Source organism: Ranitomeya imitator, chromosome 6 (assembly GCF_032444005.1).
Source record: "Ranitomeya imitator isolate aRanImi1 chromosome 6, aRanImi1.pri, whole genome shotgun sequence".
Lineage (NCBI taxonomy): Eukaryota > Metazoa > Chordata > Amphibia > Anura > Dendrobatidae > Ranitomeya > Ranitomeya imitator.
This window is the reverse complement of record NC_091287.1, coordinates 40,908,110-40,924,525: the sequence shown is the minus strand read 5'-3', so window position 1 is coordinate 40,924,525 and position 16,416 is coordinate 40,908,110. Positions and strand designations below refer to the sequence as shown.

The 16,416-nt window shown below is 40.5% G+C and overlaps 1 protein-coding gene across 2 annotated transcripts in view; it reads right to left on the bottom strand.

Annotated features, from left to right (window-relative positions):
* The window catches only part of PLXDC2 (plexin domain containing 2), a 635,896-nt gene that overhangs the window by 88,547 nt on the left and 530,933 nt on the right, over positions 1-16,416 (bottom strand). The gene's annotated exons all lie outside the window — the stretch shown is intronic.

The window sequence follows — 16,416 nt, the reverse complement described above, 5'->3', positions numbered from 1 at the left end:
AGCCTTGGCCACTACAAGTAGACAACCTGATCCACAAGTAAGTACTTCCATCCAGCAGCCACCGCCACCGATATCAGCTGATCGGTGGGGGTGTAGGATATCGAACCCCGGACGATCAGACATTGATGACCTATCCTGAGGACAGGCAATCAATGTAAACATAGTGGATAGCAATAGATTCAATAGGTACATTTTTGCTAAAATGTCCACCTAAACCATACTAAGTTCCAAAAAACGCCATCCCAAAGAATTTATACATAGCAATAAGACAACCAATACCTGAATAACAGATGCATGAAAAGTTATATAATGTGACAAAATTGTGAGTCCCAATGGAGGAAAGTGGAAAAATGTTATTATAAGGATGAAAAATGCGTAATGGGCTCTGGGGGGAGATAGGCTCCTGGAGCTATTTGGCTCCATATGGGTAAGGAGCTGAAAGAACTGATATAAATTAATTTTTTGATGATATTCCAATTTTGTGGAAGCACCTGTATATCCTAAGAATTCAGCATTAATGTAAAAGTTCCAGAAAACCTCGGTAAGGCTGGTTTCACATTTGCGTTTTTTGCCGCTGCGTTTTTGCGCAAAAAAAGCATGCGTTTTTATCCTATACTTAACATTAAAAACGCATGCTTTTTTTGCATGCGTTTTGCCGCGTTTTGACATTTGCATGCGTCTTTTCTATGCATGCGTTTGGTTGCAGAAATGCAACATGTAGTAATTTCTAGCAGCGTTTTTTTGCCGCAAAAAAACGTATTGCTGTCTATGTAAACGCATGCGTTTTTAAGCACATGCGTTTGCATGCGTTTTAATAGAAAAACACAAGAAAACACACTGATAAGCCAACTCCCAACCCTAACCCAAACCCTAACCCTAAGGGATCCTAACCCTAACCCTAACCCAAACCCTAAGGGATCCTAACCCTAACCCAAACCCTAAGGGATCCTAACCCTAACCCTTAGGGTTAGGGTTGGGGTTAGGATCCCTTAGGGTTTGGGTTAGGGTTAGGATCCCTTAGGGTTAGGGTTTGGGTTAGGGTTAGGATCCCTTAGGGTTTGGGTTAGGGTTAGGGTTTGGGTTAGGGTTAGGGTTAGGATCCCTTAGGGTTAGGGTTAGGATCCCTTAGGGTTAGGGTTAGGGTTAGGATCCCTTAGGGTTAGGGTTAGGATCCCTAGGTTTACTAGGGATCCTAACCCTAATCCTAACCCTAGCTATTTCTGTTTAAAGTGGGTTTTCTTGTTGATTTTGATGATTGGCAGCTGTCACACACTTCTCATCATGCGTTTCAAAAATGCAAACGCAGGAAAAAACGCATGTAAACACGTCAAAATGCCGCGTTTGTATTAAAATATGCAAAAACACGTGCGTCTAAAAAACGCAGCGTTTAAACGTGTTTAAACGCGTTTTTTCACCAAATGCGTTTGCGTTTAAAATGCTGCGTTTTTAAACGCAAATGTGAAACCAGCCTAAAATCTCAATTGATAAAATAGGGAAGTTCCTCTCCAGGAACGGCAGAAACCAGGCCCCTTTTTTGGGCAGAATTTGTGTAAACACCTCCCATTTTATACCATGGCCATTTAAAAAAATATTCTAGCCCATAAATAGAAAATCCCTGTAATTTTTCATTGCCTGGTCTAGTAAGAACGACCTTGGTTGTGATGGCCTCTTGTACACTGTATGGGGTTTATTAGCATTCAGTGGCAGGACACAGTTTTATTTAATGTGTTTGTCATTTATTTCTGTAAATTCTATTTTATTGGGTAATATATCTTATTGATTTACTCTGCTCTGTAACTTAATGGCGAAGAATAAATCCAGCTATATATAGCGTCTATTAGATGGGTATTATCATACAAACATGCTCAGTGATATTGCCTTGTTTCCTTAGGGAAAAAGCAGAATGGGGAAAGTCTGGTACTGATCTAACCCCCCGTTATCTGGCAATAAATGGATTATATGGAATGGCAGCTCAGTATTATGCACATTTAAAGAGACACTTATCTAATGATGTTTACTTTATTGCGTACATTTTTGCGTAAGAAAATACATTTGGAAATTGTGTTTGCATTAAAGCAAGAGTTCACTTGAACAGATATTGAACAGATTTTTATGGCCCCAAACTTAACCCAAGAAAGAAGGTCCCCATGTGCTTTGTGAATAAAGTGTTGTTGAGCAAACCACTGCCCCATTCTTGTAATAGGTGGGGGTCCTTGTGGTCGGACCAATTGTCACTTTGCATTTACCAATAGAGATGAACAAATTTGTTTCTTGATTTCTCTTTGAATTTTGCAACAATGCAGATGCTCCATCATCTCATGTTTTTTGCAACTTGCTCCAGCTGACCACTGTTTTGCATAACGGTAGAGGGCCAGCAAAAAGATGAAATAAAACCTCACTGGTCACCTGTCCTGCCACCCATGCAACCGTCCATTTCTGCCTTCCACCATCGGGTGCATATTCTTCAGTTTCGTTCTGCACCAGTGAGTCTGGTGCTGAATAGACCTCTGATGTCACAACGTACGTCCCCTGAAGAGCTGACCAGGTCTTGGGTGGCACATGTCGTAATGTTGTGATGTCACAACAAGAGCCACAATGGCAAGAAAAACAATATTGTCATTGGACAAGTCTGAATGAAGCAGGCTGAAGAGGGATGCATATGATGGGGAGAGGCGTGGAGGACCAGTTGGAGAGCTGAGTGAGCAGTGGAACAAGTGAGTGCTGCAGACCAGCTTGGGGTGTGTAGCTCTCCTGTGATGGTGGTGTAGTTGTTGGGGCAGTTCCGATTCCTGGTGCCGTTTTCTCTGCTGCTGTGGAGCTTAGCAGCAGAGCCTGAGCTGAGTATTTTTTTACTTTTTTGTCTGTCCCGTGTTTGTCTCTTCCCCTGTGTGTTACCATCTGCAGTGGTGAGGCTAGCGTCCTTGCCGGCCAGTGCACTAGCCAGGGTACATTAAGGTAACAATCATAGACTAGGCACATGACTGCAGTGGTAGGAAGGACCAGCATAGGGCATTAGGGGAGCTTAGGGACAGACAAAAGTTGGTATCAGGAGGTTTCCCATCCCTCACTCCCTACCTTTAGAACCTTCCTCTCCCTTTTCCATCCAGTCAAATTTATACGCTGTGTCGTCCGCTGGACTTACTCGTGTCCGAGCATTACAGGTACCTTAAACCAAGCCTAAAATCACAGAAATTCCCACTGCTGAAAACCCAATTTATCAGGTGTAAACGGCCAGAATGGGTTTAATTCAGTGTCACCACAGGACAAGTGAAGTATTACATAGCTCCCAAAGGAATGAGTCTTCCAGTGTTTAAGGTTTGCTTTGAAGCCTCTTTTTCCTCAAGCTTATAAATAAGGGACCTCTTTACTGTAGCAAATGGTTATTCCCAAAATTCATAGGAAATAAATGAACGATCTTTTGTTGACTGACCACTAAGACCCATAGCGATTCTGAGTTCTGGGCATGCACACCCGCACCCAATTCAAGACTGGGTTCTGCAGAGCCCCATTATCAAGATGGTCGCAGCATTTAAGTAAATAAACCCCGATAGGGTATTTGAGATGGGATAAGCTAGATGACCCAAATAACCTTATTTTAATGTTTACCACTAATTTCCTTTCTAGGCTCCTTTTTACTATTTCAAATGCTCGTGCTAATAAGAGAATGACCCTAAAGTTAAATTATCTCTATGCAGTTGATAAACTGGATTAAAGGGCTTATCTTTGGAAATTTCCTTGAGACTTCATAAACTCCAAGTGAGGCAAATAGCCCTTCATTTCGTCAACTCATTAATTTGAGTGATTGCCCTAATGCACAATGAGCTCAGATTAAATTTCTGTATAATTGAAGAGCAACGTCAGCCATGTATGAACACTTTCCTACCTGCTCAGGTCTTGTCCATAAAGTAAAATATTATCTACAGTATATTACTAGAGAAATAAGAATGCACAGCTTGTCATGTCAGTACAATATAGAAAGATAATGGTTACAAAAGCAGCATTATTTAAAACCCCTTATTTCCAAGATATATTGTCTAATTCAATTAGCTGTCAATCATAGACATTATATAGACCAGTCGCCTTTCAAGACCAATAAAGGGGGTCACAAATACAACCAAAGCAGTCAAAAAGTACAAAAACGTGGTTTGTCCTGGTCTGCACGTTTTTTTTGCACAATTGCACTTTCTGCTTGTCACTTGCACATGCTTCCCATGAAATTCTATCTATTCTGTTTTATTTTATTTTTTCTATGTAACAATTAATAAACGTTTTTGTACTTTTTGACTGCTTTGGTGGTATGTCAGTACACTAGTGGAATGGACTTGACAAATACTTTTACTGGAACAGAAATTTGCCAAAGGCTAAAATCTAATCCTGACAGCTACATTAAATACATAAATGGCTAAGACAGTTTGATATCTTTGCCCTTACTTTTAATAAACTTTTCAAGGGGGCATGGCTCACAGGATCCTCTGGGGCGTGTCTTTAGGCTGCTTGGCGTTATTACTCTGTGAACTACGCCCCCCAGTAGAGATCATAAAACTGAGCGGTAAATAAAAAGACACATATCTCTGACATTGCATGGCGGATTAAAAAAAGGCGTCTTTAGGACAACAGTGTCAATAAAATAAATGAAATGAGAGCAAAAACTTGTCATTTTTGTCCTGTTGACAGATCTGTTTTAAAATATTCCACCACCAAATTGAATGATTGTTAAATTAAATAAATATTAAAATAAAATTGCAAAAGATGAATATCTAATTAAGCAACTGTCGAGCACAATCCAACTTCACAAACAAAAAAACCGGCGCTGGTTCAAAGAAGCAGTCCAAACACTTCCATCAAAGACGTAGAATGCACTTTACGACAATCAAAATCTTTTGAGCATTATTATTATTATTATTTATTGTTATAGCGCCATTTATTCCATGGCGCTTTACATGTGAGGAGGGGTATACATAATGAAAACAAGTACAATAGTCTTAAACAATACAAGTCATAACTGGTACAGGAGGAGAGAGGACCCTGCCCGCGAGGGCTCACAATCTACAAGGGATGGGTGAGAATACAGAAGGCGAGGGTAGAGCTGGTCATGCAGTGGTGTAAGAATATCTTTGAGGACTCCCCTCCTTCACCACATTTCCACCAGTGGTATGTACTGTAGATAGCAAACAGAAATACCGGCATAATTAAGCATAAAACTCCTTTTCTTCCCATCTTCCAATATTTAGTATCGATGACCTTAAAGAAATGATCTGAATATAGAGCATCCAAGCCATATATTTGTATCCGAGAAAGGATTTTATTGTACTTATATGGACAATATATTTTAGAAATAAATGAAATATATTCTAAACACGCGGCACGCCCCAGGAAGAAGCTATGAGGCGAAACCCAGTGTCAGGCAAGGATTTGTGTGCCGCATACATTTTATTGCTTTCTAAAACATATTGTCCATGTGAGCATAATAAAATCTTCTCTTGGATACAATTATCTGCCCTATATTCTGATTATTTCTTTGTGGTCATCCATATTGAACATTGAAAGATTTGGAGAAGAGTTTTGTGTGCATAATTACGCCAGCATTGTTGTTTTCTATCAATATGCGGACATTGCAAATGTTCTGAAGGTTAGGAGTCCTGGAGGACATTTTTACGTGTTCAAAAGATCGTGATTGTGGTGAAGTGCATTCTAATATCTATACTTTCTAGGTGGGCAACTCTTAGCAACTGAGAAATCGATTCAGATTTTCTTCGCAGTGGGAAGAAATGTATGTGACTCCATCAGTGGAAGGATATGTGCCATATTACTCTATTCTATGGACGACAGGTAAACTCTCAGCCTTGACACATGCTCTTCTTCCAGATTCTGGGCAATGTCACTTATGTCAAAACAAATAAGTCTATTCATTGCGCATAGTTTGTCCTTAACATTACCACTGTAGTTGCATGACCTACTATGGAGAGAAAAAGTGTTACATCTTTTTCCTTGGGTCAAGCACAAATAACAGATATAACCTAGCCAGATACTCATCTGTAGACGCAGTTACATGTAGGAGGGATCAACTGTTCTCTTGGTATAACTGTTCATAATTGAAACATTAGAAAGTAGAGCGACAATAAAATAAGAGTTAAAAATGGGAATGAAAAGTCATATAGAAAAATTAGAAGTGGAGGGTTCCTTCTGGTTAAAGTGTGTCCACGTATAATATGTAGGGACAAAACTGAAGAAAAAAACAAAATGAGCATATACCCTGTAGTAGTTAAATAAGTAAATAATAATAACACATGTAAAAAATAGGGTACTGAGTTAAAACTATTTTTATAAAAATAAAGCATAAAAGCCATCCTACCACAAGAAGGTGGACCCAATCGGGTTATAAGAGCAGTATGCATCATTGGCCAACTTGGAAAGAGTAGAGTGAAGCCGGTAAAAGACCTTGAGGAGTAGAATGGGCTACAACAAATGCAATTGATTGAGTGAGAGAGAACGAAATTGATCATCTGTGGAAAAATCAACCAAGGTAACCGGGAATCTTGGTACTTGCCCAAGTAGCAGAGACCTTCTAAGAACTAGAAACCTGAGAGAAGGAAAACTATTTCTCTGGCTGAGTCTAGTGAAGCGTTCATGTCAAATACAGAACTGTGGCCCTCTATGGCCCTCTGTAAGAGAAGATGTGATCTTCATAGTTGACTTTGAGTTCCTGCATAAAGTTAAGTCACTCTTGTTTATTTCTTGATCGCAGCTTCCTTCTACGACTCCCCACCCACTCATCACATATTGGAGACACGCTCTATTTCATTAAATTATAAAACTTTGAACAAAACAATTATCTAAAAAAGAAATTGCCAAAATAAGTTACTTCTGGTCCCAATCCTATTTCTGTGGAGATAACACTCACAGTACACACTAGGAATAATTTATCTGCAATACATGCAAATTGTTTTACTTGGATCTCCTCTTCGGAGGCTCTTCAAAGCAGGCAACAATCAGAAGAATGTGTGATTGAAGAACTAGGGTATGCCATTACTAAGAGAACATTGCAGATGTAAGGATAGAAAGTTATAATAGGTCAGTATCTTATCCCACAGCCCATAATTACAAATAATCAGTGTGTGAAGAGGAACTAAGCAAGACGTCTAGGTAGAACTACCGTACTTGAAATTATTCTAGCAACTTATTTCCATAACTGTAGAAACTGAGAAAAGATACTATTACTCAGGTATAAAATTAGATATCTATATATTTAAAAAAGTAGGCTATCAATTACCCTATATGGGAAATGAGTATATGCATGCGTGTATAGAGAGAGACCTGTCACTCAAAGGGAGTGGGCGGGGAGAAGCCAAGGGGGAGAAGTCTGTACGACTAGTCTCCCAGGCGGCTTAGTGCTAAGAGCTAGTGTAGCTTGAAAGTGTAGCTTGAAACGCGTCGACCGTTGCTCTAACATGTTTTTTAAACTTTACTTTTTCATATTTTAATCTATAAATAAATTTGATGTTTTAATGAATTTTGCGGTTGTTGGATTTTCCACTTTTTTTTTTTCATAAACCAAGATGGGCTCCTTGAAAAAGATTCTGGTACCATGTAAAATCCCATCTATGCAACAATAGAATTAAAAAAAAGCTACTAAAATATGTAAGCGGCGGGAATAAACATGGAAGTTGCGGCATTGAAGCTGTTGATCATGAACGGGTTAAACCCAGTTGGATGCATTTTTTTTTTTAGTCCCTCTGCTCCCACTTTCTACCCTGTTCGGCATCTCTCCTGCATAACATGACTTAATATGAAAATGTGAAGTAAAAATAAAACTGTTTGCTGTTATTATGGAAGCTGTCATCTCCGTTAGCCGCCCGTACAGTCACTTTCATTAACATCTTTACCGCGAGGTTGTAATGTTCCAGTTAGAACATTGTTCTCCTAACATTTTCTAGAACTGCTATTTTTTGCTCCCGTGAAGGCTGCCTGCTTAGAATATCAAATCTTCCATTATTAAATGCAAATTCCCCTACAGTTTTATGCAGTTTGTGCACACAAATTATCTTGTTACATTATAGCGGCACTCGGAGAGGATTTGAAGATATTGGGTGGAGAACAATTTTATGCTCCATAAACTCCCTTCCGTTATCTTCTCTTATCAGAAATAACTTTCACGTTTAGCCATTTATAATCTACCTGCTTAAATGTGTTTTTAGTGAGTGATTAGAGTTCAGCTCGTCAGAAATCATGATATTGATTAGACTACGAATTTAGAAAAAAAGAGAGGATCAAACAGAATGTTATCCCACCTACTGTACCGGGATATCGGCACAGACCGCCACATTGTGTCCATTTTACAGTGTTAGTTTATTAGGAAAAAAATCAATCTGGTTGAAAAATTCAATTTTCCTACAAGAAGATTTTGGCATACTTTGTCCTCACCACTACTTATTTAGGCTTATTTGATACCTAAACCTCTGTATTGCAGTATATTATACTTATCAATTTCACACTGTTATTAGCCTATTAGATCCTGCTACTGGAAGCAAATAATAGGTTTCCATAGATGACGGATCTGTTGGCCACTAATAAGTTTGATTTTGATAAGAAACATTCATTATGTTGGAGCAATGGAAGTATAGAGTGATTCCCTCCCTTCTGTCAACCATTTACATGCTGCATTCTGTCAACCATTTACATGCTGCAGTCTCCACTGAGAGCAGCATTTAGAGGGTTTAATGATTTACGATCAATGGTAGCACCAGCCTCATCCATTGAGCAGTGTGGCAGCTGTATGTAACAGTTGATTAGGTAGAAGGCAGAAAGAATCTCCGGCAACCGCAATGGAAAGGACTGTAAAAACAGTATTTATTAGTAACTATTAAAATATCAAAAAGGAAAAAATATTGTGTCCAGTTCTGGGCACCACATCTTAACCCATTATCTACCAATGTCCTTTTTTTGGGATGCCTAATCTTTAGCTTCTAGCAACTAAGATTTTATAATTAGGTCCAATTTTTTGTGTTGTGTTTGTAAAATGAACGTTTTTCGAAATAGGAAATCACGTCATTGTCATTTTTAATTGAATATTGGGACGCCCTTTTCTGAAAAATTCGTACTTGCAAAAATTTTGCAAATTATGTTTCTGATTCATTAGGACCCAAATCATTAAACATCTGTCATTAAAAAAAAATAAAAAATGAAAATTGCTAATTTGGCAAGTAATGGGTTAATAAAGACATTGAAAAACTGGAGCAAGGTCAGAGAAGAGCGACCAGGATGGTGAGCAGACTGCAAAATATGACCTACAAGGAACGGATAAAGGATCTGGGAATGTTTAACTTGCGAAAAAGAAGGCTAAAGCCCCTTTCACACATCAGTTTTTTGCTATCAGTCGCAATCAGTCGAATTTTGAAAAAAACGGATCTGGCGACTGATGCTGCCGGATCCGTTTTTTCCTCATAGACTTGTATTAGCGACGGATGGCCTCATGTTTCATCTGTTGTTCGCCGGATCCATCGAAAATTGTCTGTCCGGCTGCCGGAGACAACGGACAAAGTAATGTTTTTTGTGTACGTTGAAAAAATGGACAGCGACGGATCCGTCGCCATCCGTCGTTTGCTCGAATGGAAGCCTATGGGTGCCGGATCCGTCAAATACGGGATCCAGCGATGGATTCCGTTTTTTTAAACTGAACATGCTCTGATTTAGTTAGGATCCAATTAGCCAGATCCGTCAACAAAACGGATCTGTCGTATCAGGTTTTCACAATCTGCGATGGATCCGTCGAGCCAACGGATTGTGACTGACGGCAAAAAACTGATGTGTGAAAGGGGCCTAAGAGGAGACTTAATAGCTGTCTACAAATATCTGAAGGGTTGTCACAGTGTAGAGGATCATCCTAATTCTCATTTGCACATGGAAACACGAGATGCAATGGAATGAAACTGAAAGGGAGAAGATACAGATTTTTTACAGTGAGGGCGATCAATGAATGGAACAGGCGGCCACGAGAGGTGGTGAGTTCTCCTTCAATAAAAGCCTTCAAACAGAGGCTGGACAGACATCTGTCTGAGATGGTTTAATGAATCCTGATTTGAGCAGGGGGTTGGACACGATGACCCCGGAGGTCCCTTCCAACTCTCACATTCTATGATTCTGTGATTCTATGAAAAAATAAAAGTAAACACACTAGGCCTTCGCGTTTTGAGCAGTAAGACTCTTAGTCAATTAACTGATTAAGAGCCTTAATGCTTGAAATGCGTTGGCCTAGTGTGTTTACTTTTATTTTGTCCCTCTTTACATTTTGATAGTTGCTAATAAATAATGTTTTTATAGTCCTTTCAATTGCGGTTGCTGGAAGTCTTCCTGCCTTCTACCTGACCATTTTCACCAGAATCCGGCCTGTGGTCCCTGTCAGTGCACCGCACTATTATTAGGCTGAATGATCCCGGCCCATTTTAGGGGTTTTGTGTGAAATTATTTCCAATTTGCTTATTTTTCTCTGGTTTTTTTGTGTTGTTCCAATACACACAAACAAAAAAAAACGTGTATAACAAAACATGTGTAACTACAATAATTGTCTGCGAGAAATACTTAATTTTCTGATACAATTTCAAGGGTGCCAACACTTTCGGCCATTACTGTATTAATATACATTCATATTTATGATATATTAAGCACAGTATTGTGGACTTGAGTAAGATAGTGTTAAAAAGGTGCACATTCTCATAAAGGGAATATTTCAGCAAGTTTTTGCTATGCAATCCGAGAGCAGCACAATGTAGGGGCAGAGACCTTTATTCTAGTCATGTGTCACTTACTTGGCTGTGTGCTGTAGTTGCAATAAAATCATTGTTTTTATTAGCAGAGCATCACTACAGGACTAGGTGTCTTGCGGCTCCTGATCCAGCTCCACCCCCCACAATATATAATGTACACAGAAAGCAGCCAATCAGTGGTGTGGGCGGGGTTACACAAGGCTCAGCATTCCAAGCTATGCTAGATCCGCAGCAGAGAAACTGTGATTGTATCACAACTAATGTACACAGAAGACTAAGTGACAGATTCCCTGAAAAGGGTTCTCTTGAGCAATAACTCTCTAATACCTTAATGTCCCTAATTGTAACTACAATGTTAATTTACAGCTGTGTATATTTTTATTTTATTTTATCCACGTCTTTCCAAGCTTGATATCTGCTACTGTCCTTCTAGCTTAGACCTTTATGAGGGTTAGATCAAGTCTCCTTTACATGTATGACCTATAGTTGCCCGTGCCAGCTACTTTACATGTATAATTCCATCCTTCTGGGCTATTACACCTCAAAAGTCAATATAAATATGGCCCTTTTTAGTTATAATTTGGTTTTAGAAATCTTTTGAAATGAACATGAAGGTGTTATCTATTCCCACGCAGGGTCAATAGACAGAATTTGTAAAAAGCTCCTTTGTGTTCTGTGACGACCAGGCAGTATTTGTAGATTACACGTGGTCAGGATGCTCCGGGAACTATATTTACCAAGACGGTCAACACTTCCACTCTAGATTTAGCAGTCCGGCATGAGACATACAGTAAGTGTTTTGTGTTCAGCAACAGAAATCACAAGCTAGACTGTTTCACTGAGATCTATCCACTCTTTCCTTTCTGCAATTTCTCTTTTTTTTCACGATACAAAATTAAGACGATAATGCAGTACGTTACTGACAGCTTTGACAAGACTGCAGTACAGAGCACAACCACTGGGTGGCCACATGAAGACACATTGGGCCCCAGGGGCAGACATAATCCTATGGGCCCTTTGCAGTCCAATAACTCATCATAATACACAATTCCACCTGTTTTGGAGGTAGAAGTGGCCCCCTCACCATCAGAATACACAATTCCACCTGTTTTGGAGGTAGAAGTGGCCCCCTCACCATCAGAATACACAATTCCACCTGTTTTGGAGGTAGAAGTGGCCCCCTTACCATCAGAATACACAATTCCACCTGTTTTGGAGGTAGAAGTGGCCCCCTTACCATCAGAATACACAATTCCACCTGTTTTAGAGGTAGAAGTGGCCCCCTCACCATCAGAATACACAATTCCACCTGTTTTGGAGGTAGAAGTGGCCCCCTCACCATCAGAATACACAATTCCACCTGTTTTGGAGGTAGAAGTGGCCCCCTTACCATCAGAATACACAATTCCACCTGTTTTGGAGGTAGAAGTGGCCCCCTTACCATCAGAATACACAATTCCACCTGTTTTGGAGGTAGAAGTGGCCCCCTTACCTCTTAGGCCCCTGTGCAGCTGCACAGTTGCCCCAACAGGATTTCTCCACCTGTCGAGCTCGATTCGTTAACACCGGTTGTTCATGTTGGTCATGTTCGGGCGGCTTGCTGAAGTCAAGCTTTCCCGATTCATGAAGCGGTGCGCGCTCCTTCATGACTCTGGAGCATCTGACAAATGGCATTCTACTCAGTGTGCTACACCAGAAAACTCACTCCAAAACTAAGAAAGAGTGGACACATCTGTACGTAGACATTCTAGGGAGGCGATGTATGACAAGCGCCCAGAGGGGGTCTACAGATTATCATTGTATCCAATCAGCACCATGGACGGTGGGTGGACTTTGCACAAGGTCCATGATGACAGTTTGTTTTAATGATATGCTGTTTAGTTACTAGTAGTGATGAGCGAGTGTGCTCGTTACTCGAGTTTTCCGAGCATGCTCGGGTGTTCTCTGAGTATCTTGAGCGTGCTCGTAGATTATGTTTGAGTCCCCGCAGCTGCATGATTTGCGGCTGCTAGACAACCTGAACACATGCAGGGATTGCCTGTTTGTTAGGGAATCCCCACATGTATTCAGGCTGTCTAGCAGCCGCAAATCATGCAGCTGCGGGGACTCAAACATAATCTACGAGCACGCCCAAGATACTCAGAGAACACCCGAGCATGCTCGGAAAACTCGAGTAACGAGCACACTCGCTCATATCTAGTTACTACAAAGAATAACAATTATGTTCCTTATGTTAGCTGAGATTATCACTGACTTTGGAATCCCGAGCTTAAACCTTGTGTCATAACAAGTTCCATCACTTATTTGGGACCTCTACTTCATTAATTCTAAAAATCCTCTTAGTCTGCAGCTACATATCTCTAGTGTCAGCCTCAAATCATCTCCGCATCTATGAAAAGTTAAAACATTTCTCATTCCTTGAGGATTCTTCAATATTCCTACGTTATGTTCGCAGAACCTGAAGAAGAACATTCCGTGACTTTCTGTGAGAACAGAACACTAGACACGTATGTGAGACACCAACACCCACCGGAAAATCAATAATACTCTATATTTCACAACGCAATACAAAATGTACTTAAAAATGACCCCATGATGGAACGGTGACAGCCCCGGCATGGGAAGCGAAGGGTGAATACTCCATTTGCAGCAATGAAGCCATAAAGTGAAATGTGGAAAAAATAAATAAATAAAATAAAAAAGAACCACAAGCAAAGCTCAGACAGCGACTAGATGCAGAAAGTCCCAATGATGTCCGATCACGCCCAAGATAGTCAGAGAACATAATTTTGTGCTTTCTGTCATCATTTTTGCCGCTCTTGTGATGAATTTGTTGGATATGCTCTGCCATGTCTCCTCTACCCACTGTTCAAAATGATGGCTGAAACGCCAACATTTACAATTTTTTTTGTACAACTACGAGTTTGAGAAAAACATTTTGCTAAAATTTCAAACACTTTTACACCACAATTCTGGAAAAAAAACTATTTGATGAATCAGACTCTGAGGCCCACATTTTGTTATTGCATTTGTGATATTTTTTTGTTTAGTCTTTCCTGCTTTACAGCAGTTTTTTTGTGTGTGTTTTGCTCCATATGTTGTGCCTATTGTGAAGTTTCTATTTTTCTCTGTTCGCCCTTGTGGGCATGGTTTGTGTAAAGCAGATATTTTCTCCAATTCATTATTTCCAACTTTTTGAAAACTACGAGACTTGCAGCAGCGGGGACTCGAACATATAATTTGAACACGTGGAAGACACTCGGTTAGCACCCGAGCATGCTCAGATAACACCTTATCCGAGGGTGTTTGCTCATCACTAATGTGCATGTATGCACAGTACATATGTATGGATGAATGCATATAAATATATATGTACAGTATATACCATATTTTCCGCTTTGCAAGACGCACTTTTTTCCCCAAAATTTGGGGGGAAAATAGGGGGGTGCGTCTTACAATGCGGACATACCTTATCGGTGCTGCCACTGCGGGTGTCCGATGCTTGCCGCCACACTATCCCCGATGCTGCCGTGTGCTACTGCTGCCGCCGCACTGTGTCCCCTGTGCTGCTGCCGCCGCACTGTCACAGGTGCTTGCTGCCGCTCTCTGTCCCGTGCTGCATGGGGGGGCTCTCCAGTTCCATCCATGCCTTCCTGTGCCATAGATTCTTTCCAGGAAAATGGCCACCGGGAGGTCTCGGGAGATGAGATCTCAGTGCTGAAATCTCATCTCCCGAGATCTTGTTGCTGAGATCTTCATCTGCGCATGCGCCACCTCCCGGCGGCCATTTTCCCGGAAGGAATTCACCGAATAGGAAAGCATGGATTGAACTGCAGAGCTCCCCCATGCAGCACGGGACAGAGAGCAGCGGCAGCACCCGGCAGCATTAGACAGACCATGGCGTCAAGCATCGGTGACACAGCACGGCAGCATCACCCGGTAAAAGAGCGCGGCAGCAAGCATCAGGGATACAGCGTGGCAGCAGCACCCAGTAAAAAAAGAGTGTGGCAGTAAGCATCAGGGACACAGCATGGTGGCAGCCCCCGGCAGCAAGGGTCAGAGTGCAATGGCAAGCTTCGGGGACACAGCATGGCGGCAGCACACGGCAGCATGGGACAAAGTACGACAGCAACACCCACCTCCTGCAGCAGCAATGCTGAGACCCCGCTTCACCACCCCGGTAAGCAATAAGATGCATGGATTATAAGAAGCACCACCATTTTATTAAAAATGTTTTTTTCTCCTCAAAATTTGGGGTGCGTCTTATAATCCGGAGCGTCTTATAAAGCGAAAAATACGGTATATATATATATATGTATGCACATGTATTTGCCTATGTGTATGGATGTGTGAACTCTATATGTATTTGATAATTCAGCCATATGAATGAATGTATGATTGTGAGAATGAATATATATGTATATATTTATCTATGATGTATGTATGATTGTATATATATACATATGCATATATTTTTATATGCATGTTCAAATGCATGTATGTATGAGTGGTATGAATAGGTAATTAAATACTTTATATAATATCCCAAAGCCCTAAAAAAGCAATAAAAATGACATTTTATTATGAATCCAGTGGAAAAGTGGAGCTTTCCTACCAGCCTGAATCAGTCCCATCCATCCACTACAGCGTATTAGTCAGCCTAACAACGTTTTGCTGCATATTTCCGCATTACATCTTTTAGCAGAATATCCACCAGGATTACCGCAGCAGCGCTCACATAAGCTTTAATATGGGCATATAATACGCACAGAACATTACGGTAAAGACGTTCTTTACATTGAGTTTTTGACCGACACAATCTGAAATTACGTTAGAAGAAATCTTTTAGTAAATCAAATTTCCTTGTGTAATTATTGGAATTTACCCATCCATCGGCCTCTAGTTTACTATTGAAAAATTGTTCAGAAATACATTATTACTTCGATGAATAACTGGTATATATGTCTATGCAGTCAGGTGAAAAAGTAAGTACTCCCATCCCAAAAATTTAATAACCTGGCCCTGCCGTCATTTGGTAGGGATGACCATACCGAGCATTTCCTATAACGATTTACAAGCCTTTGACATTCTACACTGGATCCTACGAGGCAATGATCTCTTCTCTTAATTTTTAGATCACTTGCTTGACAACCCAACTATATTAGTGAACTGGAGGAAATTGTCCATGAGGATTTGGTTAAGGTTCCTCCGGAATAGGGATGATCGGACCGGTGGAAGTTCAGATTCTGGTACCCGAGCCGAACTTTATTCCAAACGGTACCCAAACTTGAACCAGAAAAGAATGGGGACGTGAACTTTTGAGCAGGAAACGGATTTCCCCCATCCAGTACGAACCCCGAACTTTTAAGTTCAGGTTTTGCTCATCTCTACTCAGGAACGCTACCAGAAGAGTTGTCTGACTATTCATCACGTTTGTAGCAGGTCACAACAGCCAGAGGTGTTCAGATACTGTAAGTACTAAACATGCTTGTCAGGAAGGGGTGAATAATTCCGAGACTGCGGTGGTCCGTAACACTGGCTCTTGTGATGTTTTAGGAGAAACCACTCTTTATATTAATTATGTTGAGTTATTTACATTGTTCTTGTTTCTATGTCATAATAAGAGTTTTTATCATTTTGATTGCAACTGGACATA